The 22,315-nt window shown below is 39.1% G+C and overlaps 1 pseudogene; it reads left to right on the forward strand.

Annotated features, from left to right (window-relative positions):
* Positions 1-9,116: 9,116 nt before the first annotated feature.
* Positions 9,117-10,427, forward strand: LOC128597063 (C-terminal-binding protein 2-like; annotated as a pseudogene).
* Positions 10,428-22,315: the final 11,888 nt, after the last annotated feature.

Here is a 22,315-nt window from a genome sequence, read left to right on the forward strand (position 1 = left end):
AAATGAAGGCAATGATGTTCAGAAAAATGTAATTGCTTGTTTACTCAAGAATCCATAGATGTCAAATACAGTAAATGGCAAACCGCAGATCTATCTGATTCCATGACTATGTTTTTGACTTCTGTGATGTAGATGAAAATCATACACATTATTCCTGGGAAGTGATTATGCAGGTTTAACTAATCCCCACTTAGGAAGAAAGAAAAAGCATGCTAGAAGAAGTGAAATCTGCACTAAGTATTTAGGGTAAGGAGGGGGGCTACTAAGGCACAGAAAGGCATTCCAACAAATGGAATAGCACACAGAAAAGCTGCATGGTAAGAAATACCCTGGACCGTGGCAATGAGATAGAGAGTAACGGTGGGGGCGGGGGTGTAGAAGGATAGGCCTGGAGACCTGAGAGGTGGAGATTTATATCACAGAATATTAAATAATGTTAACTTTACACATTTTTAAATAGATAGGAACTGAAATTCTCCCTTTCGTGTGACTATCCATTCTGTTTTTACATGTTCAATATCCTTGTTTTAAAAACACATTATAGACTTCAGAGTGTCTGTTACTTTTCTGCATTGTTTCTGTGAATTTCATATTATTCTTATTTTTTCTCTTTGTCTCTTTCATCTGAATTAAAGATTTCTTTAAATGCTGAGTGATAATGAAAGAAACACTGAAAATAAAGTACAACTCCATGAATTGGGACAAGGTTTGTAGACCGATAGGCTTCACTCCTGGACTGCTGAGTACTTTAAAAAATACTTATAAATCAGTCCCATCCCCACAGCATTTTACTCAGTTGATTTGAGATAAAACTCAAGTGCCAAGATACTTAAAATCTCCCCCTAGTGGATTCTAAAATGTAGGCAAGGTTGAAAATACCTGCTCAAAGTTGATCTTGAAGAAACCTTTGATATTATCTTGAACTGGTTATTTTATTCGAGGAAGGAGTCTTTAAAATCTCCTTGATTTGGGTAAGGAGGAAAGGCAAGAGATGAGGATACCTATGAGATAAACTACCTTCATCCAAGGAAGCTGGGGGAGAAGTAGGATTAAGTAGGATGGGGTTGCATCCTCATGTGAGCAAATTCTTATTGAATTTTCTGCTCCTGATAGTAAGTCTCACCCCCACCCTCTAGGGGGTCAAGTGCCCTAAGTGCAGAAATCTTGCACAGTTACTTCTCCAGATAATAAAATTCCAATTTTCTGCCTGTGGGAAAGACAGACTCACTGGACTATAGAGTTTGGGAGGGGGTCTGGAAAACTTAAAAAACATCTTGTAAATCCCAGTTTCAGACTCAACTTGTTCCCCTACTTGGTCACCGAAATTTCAGAGTCTTTCTAGAGTTTTCTGCCTTAGAGGAAATTTGTTTGTTTCTAGGTTCCCCCTACCCTGGGCAACATAAAGCTAGATTTCTCACATTTGTTGAATATCCAACCTGCATCACCTGTCTTTCATTTCTACAAGGGGTGCTCTTGTGAGAGGATGGTTCTTTTTCATTCTTTTGTCTCAGCGTGTTTGTGTCCTTTTGTTTCTTTATTTTGAATGTGTATATGAGAAAATCCAGCAAAATGCTTAATCATAAATCCTACCCCTATTGTTTCTAAATGCGACCAGGAATGATTGATGATGAATGTGAACTGATAAGCCTCAAGATAGCATCAAAATATTAAAGAAGACAGAAAATACTCTTGAACAATATTGTTGATGATTTTTCTATATTTAAGCCCCAGGAAAATATGTTAAGGGACTATAATGTCAGTGCTATCGAGACATGTAGTCATGTCTACAGTGCCCTGGCTCATAGATTTTACAGACTGACTATGAGTATACTGTTTTAGGACTTGTTTATTAAAGATAGTCTTTTGCATATTTGTCCCAGTTATGGAGACTTGATATGTGTTAACTGCTATGCCATGCAATTGACTGATAGTCTCTTTTAAATGGCTTAATAATCCTAATAGTTAGGAGAGATCATTCCCAACTTTAGCTGAGAAAACTGAGATCTGAAAGGCCAAATATGTTGTCCAAGATCATAAAGTTAATCTGGGTTTGGATAACACTGTTGTTTTCTTCTGAGTCCCAAGCCAATCCTGTAGCACAATGCTACCTTGTCTCATGAGTCAGAAATGAAACTCTCAAGTCAATATAGTTGTCTCTGCCTCATCCACAGAGTCACCAAGGACGTGAAGAATGATCCCACGCCAGGGAGATCAGCTTGTGGAGATCAGAATTAGCATTATTTTCATGTCCATTTGTTCATCGGCCCATTTTTTACTGTTGCTGGAATACTGACCAAATCTACTTAACTGTAATAGCCCTATAGAAACAAACCATATCTAACCCAGATTTCTTCTGCTACACATTAAACTCAGTTTTCTTCAGTTCTTTTCTTTTTATCCTCAGGAGAGAAAGAAAATATCTGATAATCCTCCTTCTTTTAATAAGACTGCCACACTTTTGAAAAATTGTAATTTATAGTGCCTCTTGCACAATAGCAAAAGAAAAAAAAACTTCTCTCTATTCTTAGCATTGACCAGCCTTTTATTATTTATGTATTCATCCTTTATTTGATTTATACATTATCTTTCCCCTGAAGAGCTCAAGGTTCTATGTGAGAAGTTTTAAGCAGCAAACATTATTTCAACATAATGAACCTGACTCTGTCCTCTATGGAAAGAGCAGAATATCATAAACTTAGCCAGAAGAGGATCACTAATCATGAATAAGCCAAGCCCAATTTATGAATGCAAGGTGTCCAAAGAGGGGCATCATCACCAATGGGAATAGAAGCAGGACAAGGAACAGAGTGGGAGGAGTTTTCACTGAAAGGCATCCCTTTTCTTGCCCCTGAAGCTCCTCTGCTGTAGAGTGGGCAGGAAAGCATGTTTGGGGAGGAGCCACAGGGGAAGAAATGAGAGTGGACAGGACAGTGAAGCCTGTGGAAGCAATGGCTCAAGAAGAAAAGTTCTGGGTGGCGCCTGTGGCTCAAGGAGTAAGGTGCCGGCCCCATATACTGGAGGTGGCAGGTTCAAACCTGGCCTTAGCCAAAACTGCCAAAAAAAAAGAGAGAGAGAGAGAGAGAAAGAAAAGAAGGGAAGTTCCTTCTAAAGATGATTACCTGATTAACTGACAAGATTAAAAGTGAAAGGTGAGGGAAATCAGTGACTTGTGATGGGGAACCAAGAAGAGGGTATTAAAGTACATCCTGGCCTTGGAGTTAATCCTACAATTTTCAATGATTTAAATAAAAATCATCAATGACCAATGGAAAAAATTATCTTAAATTGGTCCCCTCGAATGTGCAGGGTGCCCTGAAAGTCTCCCCTAAAGTCACAAAGTCACCCTACGTAGGGGAAATGAGAAATTGTAGCTCAATGTACCTTAATTTACAAAATATCCATTACAAAATTTTACAAAGAGGTGGCCAACCCCTAGGGACTATTTTGTAAATGTTTTCTAAAATTTTATATTTAATACCATTTCTTTATATAAGGCTTATGACAAACACTCTGGTTAGTTTATAGTCATAATTTAAGACAGACCCCTTACTTGTGGAGAATGTCATTATTAGTGCACATATGACTAGGACTTGGGGCAACTCAGACACCTGGTGCAACTCAACACTGATTTTTGGAGCAGCAGGGCTAAACTGGGCTAAGGGGAATCACATCCAGTCAAATTGCCCATATCAACTGATACTATTAACAATCAATGAATTAAGCTGAGTGTGGTGCTCATGCCTGTAATTGCAGCACTATGAGAAGATGAGGAGAAAGGATCCCTTGAGTTTAGGAGTTTGAGACCAACCTGAGCAAGAACGAGACCCCATCACTACTAAAAGTAGAAAAATTAACTGGGTGTTGTAGTGGGCACCTATAGTCCCAGCTACTTGGAAGGCTGAGGCAGGAGCAGGCTTGAACCCAAGAGTTTGAGGTTGCTGTGAGCTAGGCTGATGAGCGCTAGCCCAGGAGACAGAGTGAAGTTCTATCTCAATTCAAAGAATTATATTGAGTTGATATACTTCCCAAACAAACAAACAAAAAGTATGCTAAGCATGTTGGAGGAAATATTTTGTAAAGTTATTTGGAGTTGGGTTATGGGCCAACACCTCCAAGGAAACTCTTGACTAATAAAAAGTAGTCACAAAATATTCTTCTGGGAAGAGTGGGTTTTATCCTAGGAGGACAAAGCTTTTGATTTATTTAGTACTGCTTCTAAGAATTATAGAAAAACCCAATATTTTCCTCTCCTACTCTTATCCTAACAGCATTTAACCTGCCTCTCCCAAAATAAATGTTAAACTGGTATCTTTAGAACATCAATTTGACAAAACAGAAAAATTATTAACCTTTTTCAGAATACGAGATTATTTGACTGGGGGCAGCTACATACCTGAACTTGACCTTACTCCTAATTAATCATATAGGGATAAGAAATCAGTCCCTAGAGTCACAAAGGGTCATATATATATGTAGACTCTAGCGTCATAAAAAGTCATATGTATATATAAAGACCTGATTTGGCTACTTTGTCATTGGATGATGTTAGAGAGTTTCCTAAAGTCTTTGAGCCTCCGACTTAGCATTAAGAAAGTGGGACAGTACTAGTACCTGCTTTGTACAATTTTTGTGATGATTAAATGTGATAATGCATCTGGAATAGCTGGTAAGATGTTTAATCACCTGAAGAGAAGCTATAACCACCACTGACTAATTTATTGTTGCATGCCCTGCACCTCAACTTTCTTTTATTTTTTAAGTAATTTTTTTAGTACTGTTAATATTTTATTTTTAATAATAATTATAGCTTATTTCTTTTCCTTTATTATATGACTCCCATTCTAGGATATTAGCACCAGGAAGATGGTTCTGTATTGTACATCTCTGTATTACTAGTTCCAGACAATGAGCATTGTAGATACCAATAAAAGATTTAAAAATGAAATAGACTTGGCACATAGCACATGTTACATAAATAATTAAGTTGACATATAAGAATATAAACAAATATGTGGATCCAAAGAGCAGTTAGATACCACTCCATTTGTATGTGTGAGTGGCTGTTTTGCTGGGCCATTTCCTACACAGCAGGGAACACTGTGAGTGACAGCTGCTTTATTACTGATTGAAAACTGGTTAATGAGTTATGACTACTTAGCATAACAGCGAGGTGAATACATTTGAAGAGGGCCAGGTTGATCAGCAGAGTGATTTAAATGCTAGCAAACAGGATTTAGGATGAGAGGCTAAGGGAATTGGGGTTACTTACCCTGCAGAAGAATGGGGGAGGATGTTACAGAGCAGTCGAAGGCCAGCTGTTCTCCATTTTTAAAGACTAATCTATGTAATAAAATGCAGAGGATGATGTGCTAAAGTAAATTCACCAAGGGACTGAGAATTTTTTAAACATACATCGTGCTATGGCATGGGGAACTTTCAAATTTTTAAATTATATCAGAGAATTATAGTAAAACAAATATCAATGGAAATAGCTATTTTAGGTATTTGAGAATATATATGTGAGGTCTTAAAGTAAATCTAACATTAGTCAAAATACAAAATACATACACAAACCTGAATATCTTAATTGTCTGTGTAACTCTTAACAACTATACTATACGTTCATTACATCCGAGATAATTATTTAGATTCAGCAAAACGTTGATTCAGATATGATTTATCACAGGCCTTTCCCTGTGAAATTAACTACTCTAGAACCTTTTGGGTAAAAGAAATCCTTATGGAAGGATTAATTCCATAAAGTTTCATATAACCTTGATTTGGTAATGAAAGTATTAGGATTTGATAATTTGGAATAATCACTTTAACTTCCAGCTCACTTTATGTAATTACTTTACAAAACATGTCAATTGTATCACATTATAAATGCATTAAGACAAATTACAACTTCAAAAACTTTAGAATCTTATGAATCTCTTAGTAAAAATTATTCTGCAACTTAAAAATCTTTATATGGATAATTCTGAAGCTATATAGTTAATGACTTTTTAGAGTTGAACCCCCTTACAGAAATAGATATTCTAATTTTACTCAAAGAAAAATGATTTGCTTTGTGATTTTTCTGCCTGGGACTTTGTTTTCTGACTGACATTTTAGATATTTTCTTGTAAAATAGAATCACATTTTGATTGATTTTTAAAAATAATTATTCAAATGTACCTAGTGCTTACTAGATATAAACATTATATGTGTATTATTTCTATTTCTCACAATAGTCCTTAAGGTAAGCACTCTTGCTTGCATTATAAGCACTATTATTTTTTAGATAAAGAAACTTGTCTACGATGACACTACTAGCGGGTGACATTATTGGAATTCTGTTCAAAGACGTAGGACTCCAGAACATATGCTACCACTTTCAAATGACTTCATGAAAAGCAATTAACTACAAGCAAGAGAAACAATGATATGGGAAAATTTAAATAATATATTCTATAAACTTAAGATTCAAATTTTGAACAAAATGCTTAACAGAACTTACGTAGCATAGTGGTTAAGACTATGAGCTTTAAAGTTAGATAGCTTATGTTCAATTATTGGCTCCAGGTTTTTGGAACCTCCAAACTAGCTTCATTTTTGCCTCTCTAAGATGAGTTTTATAAGAGAAATAGCTACTTCCTGAAAAGTGTAATGAGGATGACGTAAAACCCTGAAGGTAACATACCTACCACAGTGCCAGGTATATAGTAGATGTTCAACAATTGTTAGTGGAGATGCTAAATTTCACATTTCTTACCTGCACGGAAAGCCCAGTCTTCATGATCACGTAGCAAAATAATGAAATTCTGAGTGTCAAACTAGTATGTAAAATATGCCTTTGTTTCATTATTTTACTATGTCCTTTTGTGTCATTTTCATGCTTTCATCCCAGCTTTATTGTTAGAATGGAAAACAGTGAAATTGTTGAATCCTGCGTTTCTTTAATAAGGGTTTTTAATGTGGTATTTTAACTCTTGTGAGAGGCTGTTGTTCAATAATACATTTTTAGGAGGCTAGCCTTTAAATTAAATTGTTTACATTTCAAATCAGTATGGTAAATACAAGCATATTGCCTGATTCCGCAGCCTTGGGATTTCAGACCTTCAGATTCATTGCAAGAATGTGGTTTCTCTTCTTTGTATCTGCTAAGTCTTAACAGATACATGAGCACCATCTTTTGGCAAACATAAATCATGAATGTAAATTCTTAAACGGTTACCCTCTCAACTATTATGATATATGCAATCATTCTAAAATGGACCCAAATGCAGATAAAATTGAAACAGTTGCATTTTTTTAATTTTTTCCAAGTGACTTTATCCTTGAATGAATAATATGAGAAATTTATCTAATATTTTCCACAATAAGTCTAAAAATAAATAGCAGACATATAGTTTCAAAATATATTTTGTGATTACACATTCTTTTTACCTATATGCTCATGATATGCGCCTACCCAAAAGAATGCCACACTCACGGAAGGGCACGAACTCCTTAAGAGCTGTGGCAGGTGTGCTCAGACCTTCTGGCTAGATGACCTAAGATCCCTACAGTATTGCCAGATGATGCTACACTCACTGCTGATGCTCCATCACCCAGAATCATGCATTTTTAAGGCTGGATTCATCTCCTTGCCTTTTCCCATGATGCAAACTACTGCCGAGCTACACATCGGTCCTTTTTTCTACTGTGGCTAACACAGTGGAGGCCTTTACTGTTACTGTACTCCTGATGATTTAATTGTTAAAAAAAGTCAAGACACTGAAATTTTCAAATCCTGAAATTATATTTATGTATTTCACTTCTCAGAAGATTGAGTTCAGCAAAATTAGTGAGGTCACTGTTTCAAGTCTCTGGAGAGGCAATAAAATGAGGAAAAAAATTGTTGTATCTGCATTTATGCATGTGTTTAATCTAATGAAAAATGTTGAAGACAATTTGTTAACTCAAAATAATTAAGAACTTTACATTTAATGCTAAAAATGTATAGCTATTAATTTTTAAACCATAATTTCTAGTGGTACAAAATTTTCCAAAAAAATAAAATCTTGAAATCTTGAAAAGGGAGATGTGTCAGATATTAATGTAACTCTGTTTCTTTTTGTTTGTTTTATCATAATAATAAGGAAAGCACTGGGGAAAAATTTTTTTACAGAGTCTTGCTCTGTCACCCAATCTGAGCTGCAGTGGCATGATCATACCTCTCTGTAAACTTGAACCCCTAAGCTCAACCTCCTGAGTAAGTAGGACTGTAGGTCAGGGCCACCAGTGCCACCATGCCTGGCTAATATATTTTTTTTTTTTTTTACTTTTTATAGAGATGAGGTCTTGTTATGTTGCCCAGGCAGGTCTTGAACTCTTGACCTTGAATGATTCTCCTGCATCGGTCTCCCAAAGCACTGAGATTACAGGTGTGAGCCACCTCACCTGGCCTAAATTTTGGAAAATGTATTGGAGAAATAAGACATAGTTTAACTTGTTCCTAAGAATCTTTACTTGGTATAGTAAAAAGATTTAATAGAACAGTGCAAATTCAAATAAATACAACCCATAACAGTTAAGTAGCATGTATTCATAAGTAAAATAACATGTGATTGAAGATATTTTATATGATCTTATCTTAGGCCAAGTTTTCTGGCACCTCCCTAAAATGGAAAATTGTAGACAGCAAGTTTACTGAAGTACACTCAAGGTACCAAAAGCTGTGATTAGAGCTCCGAAGCGGCCCGGAGGAGCTAGTGGAGGCTCGTGGAGCGAGGGACCGAACTGGGAGCCCTGCCGCGCTGAGGGGGGGCCCGCACAGCCGCAGCCACCGCCACCGCCACCGGGTGGGGCGGGAGGGGCAGGAGCCGCGGCTGCCACCTCCAGGGTGGGTGCCTTTCGCCGAGGACGCCCGTCGCCTCGGACGAGGGTTTCATCACCTTAAATGGTTTTGAACCAATGAAGCTATATTTCCTTAAAAAGACCGACAGCCCACCGTGTGAACTATAGAGCTTGTGGAGAGCTTTATGTCGGGTTCATAGTGGCGTGAAGCACGCAGACTCCTGCGAGTTCCCCTAAGTTCTTAGAGGACAGCTTTGCCATTTGAATCTGAGAGTTGCGAAGTTCCACGAAGAATGGCCCTTGTGGATAAGCACAGAGTCAAGAGACAGTGCTTGGACAGAATTTGCGAAGGTGTCCGCCCCCAGATCATGAACCGCCCCCTGCACCCCTGCCCCTGGTGGCGACTGCACAGTGGAGATGCGGATCCTGAAGGACCTGGCCGCCGTGGCCTTCTGTGACGCCCAGTCCACTCAGGAGATCCACGAGAAGGTGTTAAACGAGGCCGTGGGCGCCATGATGTACCACACCATCACCCTCACCAGGGAGGACCTGGAGAAGTTCAAGGCCCTGTGAGTGATGGTGCGGATAGGCAGTGGCTACGACAACGTGGACATCAAGGCTGCCGGCCAGCTCGGGATCGCTGTGTGCAACATCCTGTCCGCAGCAGTGGAAGAGATGGCCGATTCCACCATCTGCCACGTTCTCAACCTGTACCGGAGAAAGGCTATACCAGGCGCTGCGGGAGCGCGCGGGTACAGAGCGAGGAGCAGATGCGAGATTTGGCCTCGGAAGCAGCATGCATCCGCGGGAAACGCTGGGCCTCATCGGCTTTGGTCGCATGGGGCCGGCGGTTGCTGTTTGAGCCAAGGCCTTTGGATTCAGCGCCATATTCTATGACCCCTACTTGCCGGATGGGATAGCGGTCCCTGGACCTGCAGAGGGTCTACACCCTGCAGGACTTGCTGTATCAGAGCGACTGCGTCTCCTTGCACTGCAATCTGAATGAACATAACCACCACCTCATCAATGACTTTATTATAAAGCAGATGAGGCAAGGAGCATGCCTCGTGAATGAGGCCCGTGGCGGCCTGGTGGATGACAAAGCCTTAGCCCAGGCCTTCACGGAGGGCAGGATACGAGGGGCGGCCCTGGACGTGCACGAATCGGAGCCCTTTAGCTTTGCTCAGGGTCCACTGAAGGATGCACCAAACCTCATCTGTACTCCCCACACGGCCTGGTACAGTGAGCAGGCCTCACTGGAGATGAGGGAAGCTGCTACCACAGAGATCGGCAGGGCAATCACAGGTTGCATCCCAGAAAGCTTACGAAACTGTGTGAACAAGGAATTCTTCGTCACGTCAGCACCTTGGTCAGTAATAGACGAACGAGCAATTCATCCCGAGCTCAATGGTGCCACATACAGATACCCACCAGGTCTCGTGGGCGTGGCTCCAGGAGGACTGCCTGCAGCCATGGAAGGGATCATCCCTGGAGGCATGTCAGTGACTCACAACCTCCCCACAGTGGCACACCATTCCCAAGCGCCCTCTCCCAACCAGCCCACAAAACACGGGGACAAACGAGAGCACCCCAATGAGCAATAGCAGAGGACACTGAGGCGGTAAGGTAATCCTTCAAATAAACTTGGGACCAAGAGACAGTGAAAAATAGATCAACTAAGAGAAAAGGAATTTGACGGTCTTTTTAACTAAGTTGGACATAATGCATCATTGATGTTGCAGTGTTAAAACTACAAGAGCTAGAAAACTGAAGATGTCTGCTCATGGAAACACTGAAAGACTAGGATGTGATTTATTAATGACCAACTTCTGTTATTGTGTGTTAAGTTTTTCATCTGTGCATCAAATCACAAAGAATAAATAGAGCTTTTTCTTTTATCAGTCCCTTGGGCATAGCAGGTCCCAAGCACCCTGCTCTAGAATGTTGCATCAGGAGTTCCAAACATCAAAATAAAAATTAAGAGGAAAATCCCCCCCCCCCAAAAAAAAGCTGTGATTAAATCGGGGAAGCAAAACCAGGCACAGGAGGAAACTGAATTGTGATGCAGTTTCTGTGGGGAGCTATGGAGCAGCAATGGTTCCACAAAGACGTCCCACATTTAGACAAGAAACCTGGGCCTTGTTGATGTCACATTGAGTAGTCAACAGACATGGGCTGTGTCCAGAGAGAGGTTATAAATATTGTACAAAAGAGCTCATTTTGAGCAAGCGCAATTGTCATGATCTATCAGTGGTGAATACTCTCTGATGAATGAATGTCTCTACCTTAAACATTGAGGTAGAGTGAGTGATGCACTTTCAACGTTCACTGAAATCCTATAGTTGGATAAGGAAGAATTTCCCTTTGTATATATTTTTAGTATTAATTTTAGCCTTCCTCACTACTTTGACATACAAAGTCCATCCTACACTGAAAAATTACTTAATGCAAAGTTTCTTAGACTCATAGTAAAGTCTATCATAAGAATCTTGGACTCACAGACTCTTAGGTCACAGTAACCTATCAATTGCCTCGTCTTGAAGAGAATGATCAGTATGGTCTTTAATAAAAGAATCAATTTATAATGAAATGATAAACCCTTATGGCATTCTTTCCAATACCGTTCTCTTAGCATCATAGTTCTCCAGCCATGTCCCAAGGCAGTCCAGGGCATAACCGCAAACGCATTGGAGAATCATGGTATACTTTCAAATTGCTGGGAAACAGAGCACGTGTCAGGCAGCAAATGAACTACCCCATCAATGTAGTCCACAGTTTTAACATTAGAGTACAGCCTATTCCTTTTGATGCTGCAGTATCTTTGTAGAACTGAGTTGTCTGTGGTTTCTGGATAAAAACTTTTATCATCCCAAAATCAATGTGGAATAAGAAATAAGGATGCAAGATGCAATCCTATGCTAAGATTAGAAAAGTGTATAATACTCGACCGAACACATCCCATTAATAAGTACTTATGATTATTTAAGAAATATATAATTGTTTTCAATGTAAGTAGAATTCTTGGAACATATATAATCAAATACTGCAGAGAAATCCTGAAAAGTATCCCCCATTAAGTTGGAGCTAAAAAGCAATACAGCCACAGGTTTGGGGCACATACCAAACTGAATTTACCAAACTGAAAGAGCACCAAAGAGAGGTTTCAGGGCAAATGAAAACAAACCCCACTTACATGGAAATGTTATCAACATTAACATTGAATTTTATGCCAGTCTTGAGAAGACGTGTGCTTCCCAGTTTGACAACACTAGAGTTTTCATACTGACTGAGAATACACAATTCCTTGCCTTGGAAACAACCTGTTTTCCTTTAACAGAAAACTTCTTATAGTTATAATTTAGGCACTTTTTCCTGGCTACAGTTTTCTTTCTGGCAACCTCACAAAGTAGCTTTTCAGTGCATGTGGTGGGCAGTGCTCACCGTCAACATCTGTTCAGTGAAAAAGGAAAATTCAAGGGCTTAATTTTCAAGTTCTCTTGTTTATGCTCATAGATTCTTGACATGATATAAAGAGGCAGAAATTGCAGTTTTAATATCCAATGAAACAGGATTCTCATCTCTTATTCTTTCTATTTATTTTTTCTAACTTGCTCCCTCACTTACTTTACCAAGTTATCTTGTCAGAATTTTGAGTCCATAAACCATCCCTCTGCTTACCCCTTATCAACCAACTTCCCCTGCCTTCACTTCTCTTCCTGTCTGACTTAGATCTCATGGCCAACCACATCACCATATCTTTGTTTCAGTAATTATTTCCCATAATCTCCTGCTCCTGGAAAATCGGCACAATAAACCAGAGCTCTGCTAAAAAAAATCCTCATATTAAACTCCTTGCCCATTTTCTCAATTGTCCTTTGCAAAAACCTACTCTATTCTCAAAATACAGACCATTTCCTTCAGTTACCTGCATTTTAATCTCGGCAGGTGATCTCACCTTTAACCTCACAGATCAAAAAGAAGCCATCAGATAGAAACTACTCAACCTCTGCACTGTTACAAATCCTCCTGTTATTAGGGAAGGCTCTGGCTCTCCTGACTCTCACGTGTGCAGCCACCTTATCTTAATTGGCCTTTCTTGTGATATTGCCCACTGCCCTCTCCTGAACCCCATATATTTTTTTCCTTTTAATTGGCATTTTCTCCACATATAAGAGGACAAAAATGTCTCCAAGTTTTTCTTTATAAATCCTTCCTTGATTATTTTGCTCCTATACTCTCTTGACAATCAAATGTCTTTATGTTCTCGACCTCTGTTTCTACTACTCCCAATCGTTTTGCACTTATTCCAGTCTAGATTCTGTTCCTATCACTTCACAGAAATGACTTTCAGTGAGGTCACTTTGCTAAAGCCAATGAACAGGCTGAAACTGTGAGTCAAAACATGCTAGCAATTAGAAGTTTGAGTATCTAAATTTGAATTATGGCTTTACCACTTGATAGCTGTGTGACTTTGGGCAAGTTTATCATTCACCTGTTAGTATTTGATTTTATCTGTAAGTTGTATATGATAAAAAGAAATTGCCTAGCACAGTTATTTTGATGAGTAAATTAGAGAAAAGATACTCAGTAGGGTGCATCACACAAAATATGTTTAAGAAATATGAGTTTGTGTTGTAATCAGTTATATCCCTCCCCTTGATGGAAGGCAATTCTCCAGGGATTCCTCAGATTTTTGCACATCATGAGAGCAGAGACCTTGATACCTTTTTGTTCTGGAATATCTTTTCAAGGATTTTTGTGCGTGCTATCTTCTTGAAACATACGGACTCCTTCCAGAAGGAGGGCATATTATTTACTGCCTACATAATGAACATAATGTCTCACTCCCAAAAAGAGTTGGACAACTTCATTTGCAGTCCATCTGTAAGAGATTAGGGTTTCTTAGACTCAGAGATCCAGAGCTCTGATGCAGACTCACTGTGCGCAACACACAGCTAGCCCCTTCCTTACTGTCCCTGTGTCACTCTAGCCTGCTTAGCCGCAGATGATGTGGTCCTTTGGCTCTGACTCCAGAGTCTCTTGTCTTCTGTCAGCATCCTTGAAATTATGGAGGACTAACTTGTTAACATGCAAATAGATAAAATCTCAGACCCTTCACAGCTCTCTACATGGTCCAGCTTTGGTCACTTGAGACAGCAACTTCCTGCGACTCTGCCCTCGGCCTCCCTCATATTGCAGTCTTGACACCTGTTTACTTTCCTTTGCTTCTTACCCCTAAAGTAATCATGCCTGCAATGTCAGTATTTCTCAGAGTTCTGTCTCTCTTTATTTTTCTACCTTAATTCCCTCAACACTACTCTGAAACACTCCTTTCTCCCTCCTGGGCTTCAGTTAACATCTCTACGATGATGTCTTTAAATCTGTATTCATAATCCAGTTCCTTCCCCCAACCACCCAAATGCGAATCTTGCCATGTAGCCTTGCTTGAAAATCTCAGAGGTGTCCACAACCCAGCATATTGAAAACTGAGATCATCATTATCACTTGAAAACTTGCTCCTGCTTTCGTATCTTCTGTTTTACTCATGGAGCCACCTCGCCACCCCATTGCCCAGGCCACAGTATGGGTGTCATCCCTTTCATGCACCCTACAGTGTTATAGTCTCCTTAATTGTCTCCTTTGTTACCTTCCTCTTCTAATCCATTTATTGCATAGAAACACAGCAATCTTTTTAAAACTTAAATCTTGTTTAAAATGTTTTAAATGGCTTCCACTGGCTTGATGTCAAAGTCTAATCTCTGCAAATTGGTTTACAAATCCCAAAACTCTGCTCCTTGCTTCTGCATGCTCTTTCAGCATTCTGCTCCTTAGGCTTATTGAACTCTATCTAAAAATGTGCACAGCTCCCTCTTATCCCAAGCCATTGTCCATGCTGTTTCTTCCTAGTATCACCAGTTGCCCCATATTTAATCAGCCAATCTACTTTTACATCATCCCACTCAACAAAATAGAAATTTGAAAGTGGATGTATAATTTTCCTTATTATTAAACCATAAAGCAAGTAGTCATGTACTCAATACTAATATAAAGCCAGTAGATGATCTAATATACATCCACACAAAAGAAAGACTCAATTCAAGTTAAGGGGATACAGGGGGGAGAAGAGAGAAGGGAAAGGAGATTCGTGTGCTCCCACCTAATGCGCACAGTGGAAGGGTACATGTCACACCTCCTGAGTGCAGGACACAACTACAATAGGAGCTTTACCTAACAAATGCAAACATTGTGCCCTCATTGTTTATACCCTCATATTAATATGAGATTTAAAAAAAAATCTTTAATGTATAACTATCTGTTCTGATAATGAACCTAAATAGATATACTTTGATAACTAATGTTACTGATATGTAACATTAGTCAAAGTTAGGTGACATAATACTGTTCCAAGTCAGTTTCTTCTGTGTGATAATCTTTCTTGGTCAAACAGATACATGTTTGGAATCAAAGGACTTTAGGGGATCAATATCAAATACATGCGAGTACTAAGTAGGTTTTAAAAGTCGAGGAGGGGTCTTTGCTTCTAGGTATGATAAAGTAGCTCCTATCTGAGTAATTCAAAACAAAACAAAACAAAAGACAAAAAAACAGGTGTTTGAAGACATCAGCAAATACCAAATGACAGCCAAAATTTCAGAGAAAAGGTAAATTAGTAGAGATTAGTGAAAACCTCACAGAGTTTCTCTTCTTCAGCAGCATTTGGTACTTTGAAGCACTAGTCATAGGGACACACCAGAAAAGCAGTTGCCTACAGTTTGGAAACCTCTCATTGGCCTGAGGGGAAAACAATTAATTAAGGACTGGAAAGTAGACAGATTTTGAGAATTCAAGGTATCAGAGAAAAAGAGAACCATAAATAAGTGAAACCAGCAATCTGTATAAAATTGTCCCTAAAAGCGTGTGGCAATTCCTAAATTTACACATATAAGGACAATTTCTAAGAAATCAAACAGAAAGCAACTTTTAGAGGCTACAGAAATATCATCTATTTCCCAGTATTAGATATAAAGTTTAAGATCCACTAATGAAGACAGACCATGGCTGACGTCCCCCGGGGGTCCTCGAACTACGGCCCGTGGGCCACATGAGGCGGTGTGATTGTATTTATTCCTGTTTTGTTTTTTTACTTCAAAATAAGATATGTGCAGTGTGCATAGGAATTTGTTCATAGTTGTTTTTTTTAAAAACTATAGTCCAGCCCTCCAACAGTCTGAGGGACAGTGAATTGGCCCCCTGTTTAAAAAGTTTGAGGACCCCTGAATCAGTAAAAAACCTGACAGAGCTAAGCCTTAAGCAACTCAAAAGGGGCTTGACTCAGCTGAAAGTTATCTCACTGCCTTCTATTATTGCCTGACCCAAAAATCAAATTCTTTCCAGAGAAGGAGAGGATTACCTGGTGATTCTAAAATTGTCACTATATCATTTCCATTATTTAATAAAACACTTGCTAGCATTACAAGAAGCTAAATGACCATAAAAAATTAGAAAAACAAAGAAAAACATACATAGACCCAGAGGTAATCTAGATATTAAAGTTACCACATGTCAATTGTAAGATAACTCTGTAATATATTTAAGCAAACAGACCTTAGGATAACTATTTAATATGTTCAGGAAAATATGGAAAACATTGGAGCAGTTCACTACAGAACTAGAATCCATAGTAAAAATGATGAAATGAGAAAATCACATAGCTGGAGAAAAGAAAACAATAAATAAAATAGCAGGATACAGGACTAACTGAATATAGGGAAAAAGTGAATTAAAGAAAAAAAATCTAAGAAACTAGAAGCAAAAACAAATCATTTATTGAAGGGTGGGATAAAATATAAGGATAATCGTATAAAGAAGAAAAATCACCCATTTCTCTCAATGGTGTAAAAACAAAAGCAAACTGACCTGAAAAAGGAAAAAAAAAATTTTTTTTCAAGCTGGTAAGCTACTTAGGACAAAGGAACAAGATTTTTTTTTAATTTATTTATTTTTTTTTTGTAGAGACAGAGTCTCACTTTATGGCCCTCGGTAGAGTGCCGTGGCCTCACACAGCTCACAGCAACCTCCAACTCCTGGGCTTAAGCGATTCTCCTGCCTCAGCCTCCCGAGTAGCTGGGACTACAGGCGCCCGCCACAACGCCCGGCTATTTTTTGGTTGCAGTTTGGCCGGGGCCGGGTTTGAACCTGCCATCCTCGGTATATGGGGCCCGCGCCTTACCAACTGAGCCACAGGCACCTCCCAGGAACAAGATTATTGATACACGCAGGGTAGATAGTGAGAAGAAGTAAAGTATCTGAGATACCCAGAGAAGATGGATACTCCAATTACCCTGATTTGATTAGTTCACATGCTATGCCTGTTTCTGAGGAGAGTGAGAGAGAAGAAAGGATATATGTCTCTGTGAGCCAACATTAAAAATAAATAAATAAATAATAAATGAACAAATAAATAAATGGAACCTAAAGTGCACAAGGAGAGAATTTGATCTATGTTGTACTCCTAAAGCAGTAACACAGCCGAAGAAGAAAGGAAACAACTAGAAATAAAGGAATAGTCCTAAAGTGCACAAAAAGATCCATTCTTGTCATTTCTGCAACTAAAATTTGGGTATCCATTTTCTCATGTGACTCAGGAATGAATAAGAGAAGGCCAGGCTCAATGGCTCACACCTGTAATCCCAGCACTCTGGGAGGCCAAGGCAGGAAAATGGCTTAAGCTCAAGAGATTCAGACCAACCTCAGCAATGGGTCAGACCTCGTCTCTAAAAAAAACAAAAAACAAAAAAAATCTGGTGTTATGGCAGGTACCTGTAGTCCCAGTTCCTCAGGAGGCTGAGGCAAGAAGATCAATTGCTTGAGCCCAAGAGTTTGTGGTTGCTGTGAGCTATGAAGCCACAGCACTCTACCAAGGGCCACAGTGAGACTCTATCAGAAAGAAAGAAGGAAAGAAAGAAAGAGAGAGAGAGAGAAGGGAAGGGAAGGGAAGGGAAGGGAAGGGAAGGGAAGTGAAGGGAAGGGAAAGGAAGGGAAAAGAAAAGAATGAATAAGAAATGCAAGTCTGTAGAACATTTGATACCCTGGAATCTTCACAGATAAGGGGACCCATCTCAAGATGGGAAGAAATGTTTATGAGGCGAAGACACCATGTTTATTGGACTAAATTTTGACAAAAAGAAACAGGAATATCATGGAGGGAGGAGAGGAAGATGAAAAGGAAGGAAAGGAGGAAAATGGAAAGAAACAGGGAAGGAAGAAGGGAAAGAAGAACAGAAGGAAGGGAGGGAGGCAGGGAAGGAGTTAGTTAAAGAGGGAGAGGGAGGTGGGAGGAGGCATAAAGTATTGGGGAAAAAAGTCAGAGGTCCTTAGAAAGAGGAAAGAAGCAGTAATTATTTCTGGGACCCATGAGGAATAAAGATTACTTTGGGGGGAAGTCTTCATCATAGATTCCACAAAACGTTTTAGGTTTCATGTACAGGCTTCGTCTGAAACTCACCCGCTCTCTAACCTCATCTAACGCTCTCTTCCTCATTAACTGTACATTAGCCCTAAGGGCGTCCTCAAGCTCCCTTAAGTATACTGAGTCATATTTCCAGGTGAGGATATTTGACCTCCTACTCCCGTCATCTGAGATATACAGTCGTCATTCAGATACCAACAGGGCTGACTCTCTCACTGCTCAAGTGGGGGCTGTTTAAGGAAGCCTTCCTTGGACCCTTATTCAAATTACAATGTCTCTTCCCCATTCAACCATCCACACATACATACCATTATACCCATCTACATGTTTCTTATCACTATTTCTTGCCAAGCTGTTTTCCCCATAAGTACTTACTGTTCTCAATGCTGTGAATTGCATTTTGTTGATTATATTCTGCCTCTCTGAGATTTAAGATTTATGAAGGCAGACATTTTTGTTCACTTCTGTATTATCAGGCCTGGAAGACTGCCTGGCACACATTAGGTACTTAATATCAATAAATAGTTGGAGAATGAATATTTAAAATATGAACAATGTACTAATTTAATCATCAAATAGAAAAAAACAAAAGATTTCATGAGCTGAAGAACAAAGGATAATTAAGCAGTGGGACAAAATGAAGACAATTTAAATGTTTAGCTGTTTTTGTCAGCTGAAAACCAAATAAACAGATAAAAGCTGATGTGGGAGCAAAGTTACATAAGGACTTAATATTTAAGGAGAAAAATAATTCCCCTCACAGTAGTTAGAGGATTAGAACAGACACTTTCTGCAAGAAGGAGAGAAGTTGCAATGTCCCCAGGTATAATGATTATGAACTGAAGCACACTGGTAGAAGACCTGCCTAGGAGACAGAAAAGATAATGAACAAAGTTTATATTTTATAATTCTTATGCAGACAATTATCCACAAAGCACATCATGCTTTGTGATGAAAAGTAAGCCTTTTGGTTATTTAAGGACAAAGTTTAAGTAAGAGGCTGAGCAAACCAAACAAATATGGTCAACATAGGGGAGAATCTTACATCACTACAGCATTGCCATGCTACACTGATGGGAGGATAAATTGAATTAGGAGCTATTTAAGGGCCAAGTCACCCAGGACACAGAGAGGGAAAACAACTCTGCTCTACTAAATAGGGGAACTCCAAGAAAAGATCACAATAGCTGGTTTATGATAAGGAACCACTGTAAAATTTATGTAGATTATGGGCATAAAGAGCTCTGTTTTGTGTGTTCTAATAGACAAAATATTATATAAAAAATTTGCCCGTTTCTCCAAAATTTAGAGATGAAATTATACTGTACATAGCAATTAGCATGTTAACTACATCTTCTTCATTCTAATAAGCATAGGACTTGGCTCTAGGCCTTGCTTTAGCAAACTTTGAACAAGTATTTTCTTAATGCAATAGTGAATATAAATGAAATGCAAATGATGACCCCAGATTCTGTTTCAGAAGAAAGAACATCACATATTCCTATTGGAATGATAGAGATTATGAGAAACACTTGCAATACCAAAGAGTAAAATCCACATAATATGCATTAGATAAAAAGTCAGATGTACTTAAATTAAGAGAAATAGAAATATCTCTTTTTTGTCTAAAACAAAAGGAGCAACTTGCTCTCCTAAAAGCAAGTGATATTGATAGATGCTTGCAATGAAAAAAGATAACACAGGCTGGCTGAATGTGAGGTAAAAAGGTGTATTAGGGGCACGTAAAACAGCATGATACAAAAACAGAAGGTGGAGGTTTTATACATCTGTGTAGGGAATGAATAAGAGCCATATGCACCTGTGGCACACTGGGGACAATTACAACAGACTTGGGCACAAAGGCAGAAAGATGGCTCACAGGGGATGGCTGATAAAGATCCTGCAGTTCCCTGGAAGGAAATCCAAGGCACCTGGATCACACTGGGAACAGGTGAAGCATATGGGGAGAAAGGTGTATCTGAAATCCACAGAGACACATGTGGTGGGGCCAGGAGGGATGAGCAAGGATATTGCTCATGGGAACATTGAAAGCAGAGTAGAGGATATTGCTTATGGGAACATTGAAAGCAGAGTAAATATTCTTGAGTTTTACTACAGAAAAGCAAAGTACATTGTGCTCCTTGATAGAAATGTAAACATTTTTTAGGGAATTCGCAAATGAAGCTTTGAAGAATAACAAGAATAAAGGTAATGATTTTTAACAAGAAAGAAACTTGAAATACCATGTGCATTGGTAATAGATGTGTAAAGGAACTCCATTCCAGTCGAGTGTTCTAAACACCTGTAAGGAAAGATGAGAAAAAAACATGAGGAACATGGGAAAGAAGGAAGGAAGAAAGGGAGGGAGGGAGGAAGGAACAGAAGAAGGAGGAGTGTGGGAGAAAGAAGGAAAAGAAAAGGGAAAAATGCTTACTAAGAAGAAATGAAAACCACAAAATAAACTCTGTCAGAAGAATGCCTAAAACATCTGGGGAACTTTGGCAGGTAACTAAAAGTACTTCCAATGTCTAGGAAGAAATGCAATGCCCATGAGAAAGGGGCAAAAATGAGCAATTGCTATGAATAGATGGCGCATCCGAATTAAATAACATGACTGTATTCAGCTCTTCTAGGACACAGTAACCCAAATTCTACATTTTAAAAAGATGATATTTAAGGGCAGCACCTGTGGCTCAAAGGAGTAGGGCGCCAGCCCCATCTGCCGGAGGTGGCGGGTTCAAACCCAGCCCTGGCCAAAAACTGCAAAAAGAAAGAAGATATTTAAGGATTCCCAATGGAGACAGATGTAAAATTTATGTGAATGCGTTCATGTCTGAGATTCGTCAGAAAACTAGTTTTATGGAGTATTTCTGGGTTGGCATGCCACTTACCCTCACAGACACATTAAGGATATCTAAAAAATAGAACAAATTACTTACCTAAAATGTTGATAAAACTGCTTAATATAAAATAACACTGATTCCACTTCGGGGACATAAATAAAACAAATCTTACTCATCCCACATCATCAAATGTTGATGACTCTGAGATCCACCACTTGCTGCTCTGGATTGTCCCTAGCTGCCTCTGTGGAATGTGAGCCTGCATTTCTTACATAAACAACATTGTGTTAAGCAACAAAACCAAAAGGGAATGGCCTAAAGAAACAGAAACTTTAAGAGATCAGGCTTTCTGATATAATAGAACCCTACATTTACCAAGAACAAATGAGGTAACATGATGGACTGATCTTCCTCCAGGGTAACCTGCCTTGAGCTCACCCCCAGAACCAGCAATCATCCCATTGTTCTTGCTCAGGTCCACATCTGTTCAGGCACAGCCTTTTCTTTTGCATCACCTTCCACATTTCTTACCTAAACAGTAATCTTACAACTGACCTTACTGACTTTGACCTTGCTATCCTCAAAACCCATCCTTCACACTGTTCTATCTTATTCTGTCTGATCAACATTTCCCTCACAGTTTCTTCTCACTTACAGAATAAAGTCTACACTCCTACCCAGCATGACAGGCAAGAGGTTTCATGACCGCCACTTATCTGCCTTCCACCTTATCTCCTGCAGCTCACCAACATCTATCTACCCAATCAGTTATGTTTCAGCAACATTGAGCTACTTGTAAGCCTCCACAGCCCTGGTTCTGCCGTACTTCAATACTTTGCACGTGCCATAACAGCTATGAGGAATATCTTCCTTCTCTGTCTATGTGATGACCTACTGCTGGCCTTCACAGAACTGTTCAAGGTCACCTGCCTCTATGAAGCATTCCTTCATATATTCAGCGAATTATAATAATTATCTTCCTTGTCCACATAATACTTAGTTTAGACACAATGTACCTCTTTTAGATTGTGATTTGTTTTTTTTTTTTTTTGAGGTCAGAGACTGTTTATCATCAATATTTCTTATCTCAACATTTAGTAAAATGCTATGCAATCAGATTATATGTGAGTTTGGGCTATATGGCACAGATTAAGTGAATAAAAATAAACTGGGAGAAATG

The sequence above is a fragment of the Nycticebus coucang genome, chromosome 10 (genome assembly GCF_027406575.1).
Source record: "Nycticebus coucang isolate mNycCou1 chromosome 10, mNycCou1.pri, whole genome shotgun sequence".
In the NCBI taxonomy this organism is placed as follows: Eukaryota; Metazoa; Chordata; class Mammalia; order Primates; family Lorisidae; genus Nycticebus; species Nycticebus coucang.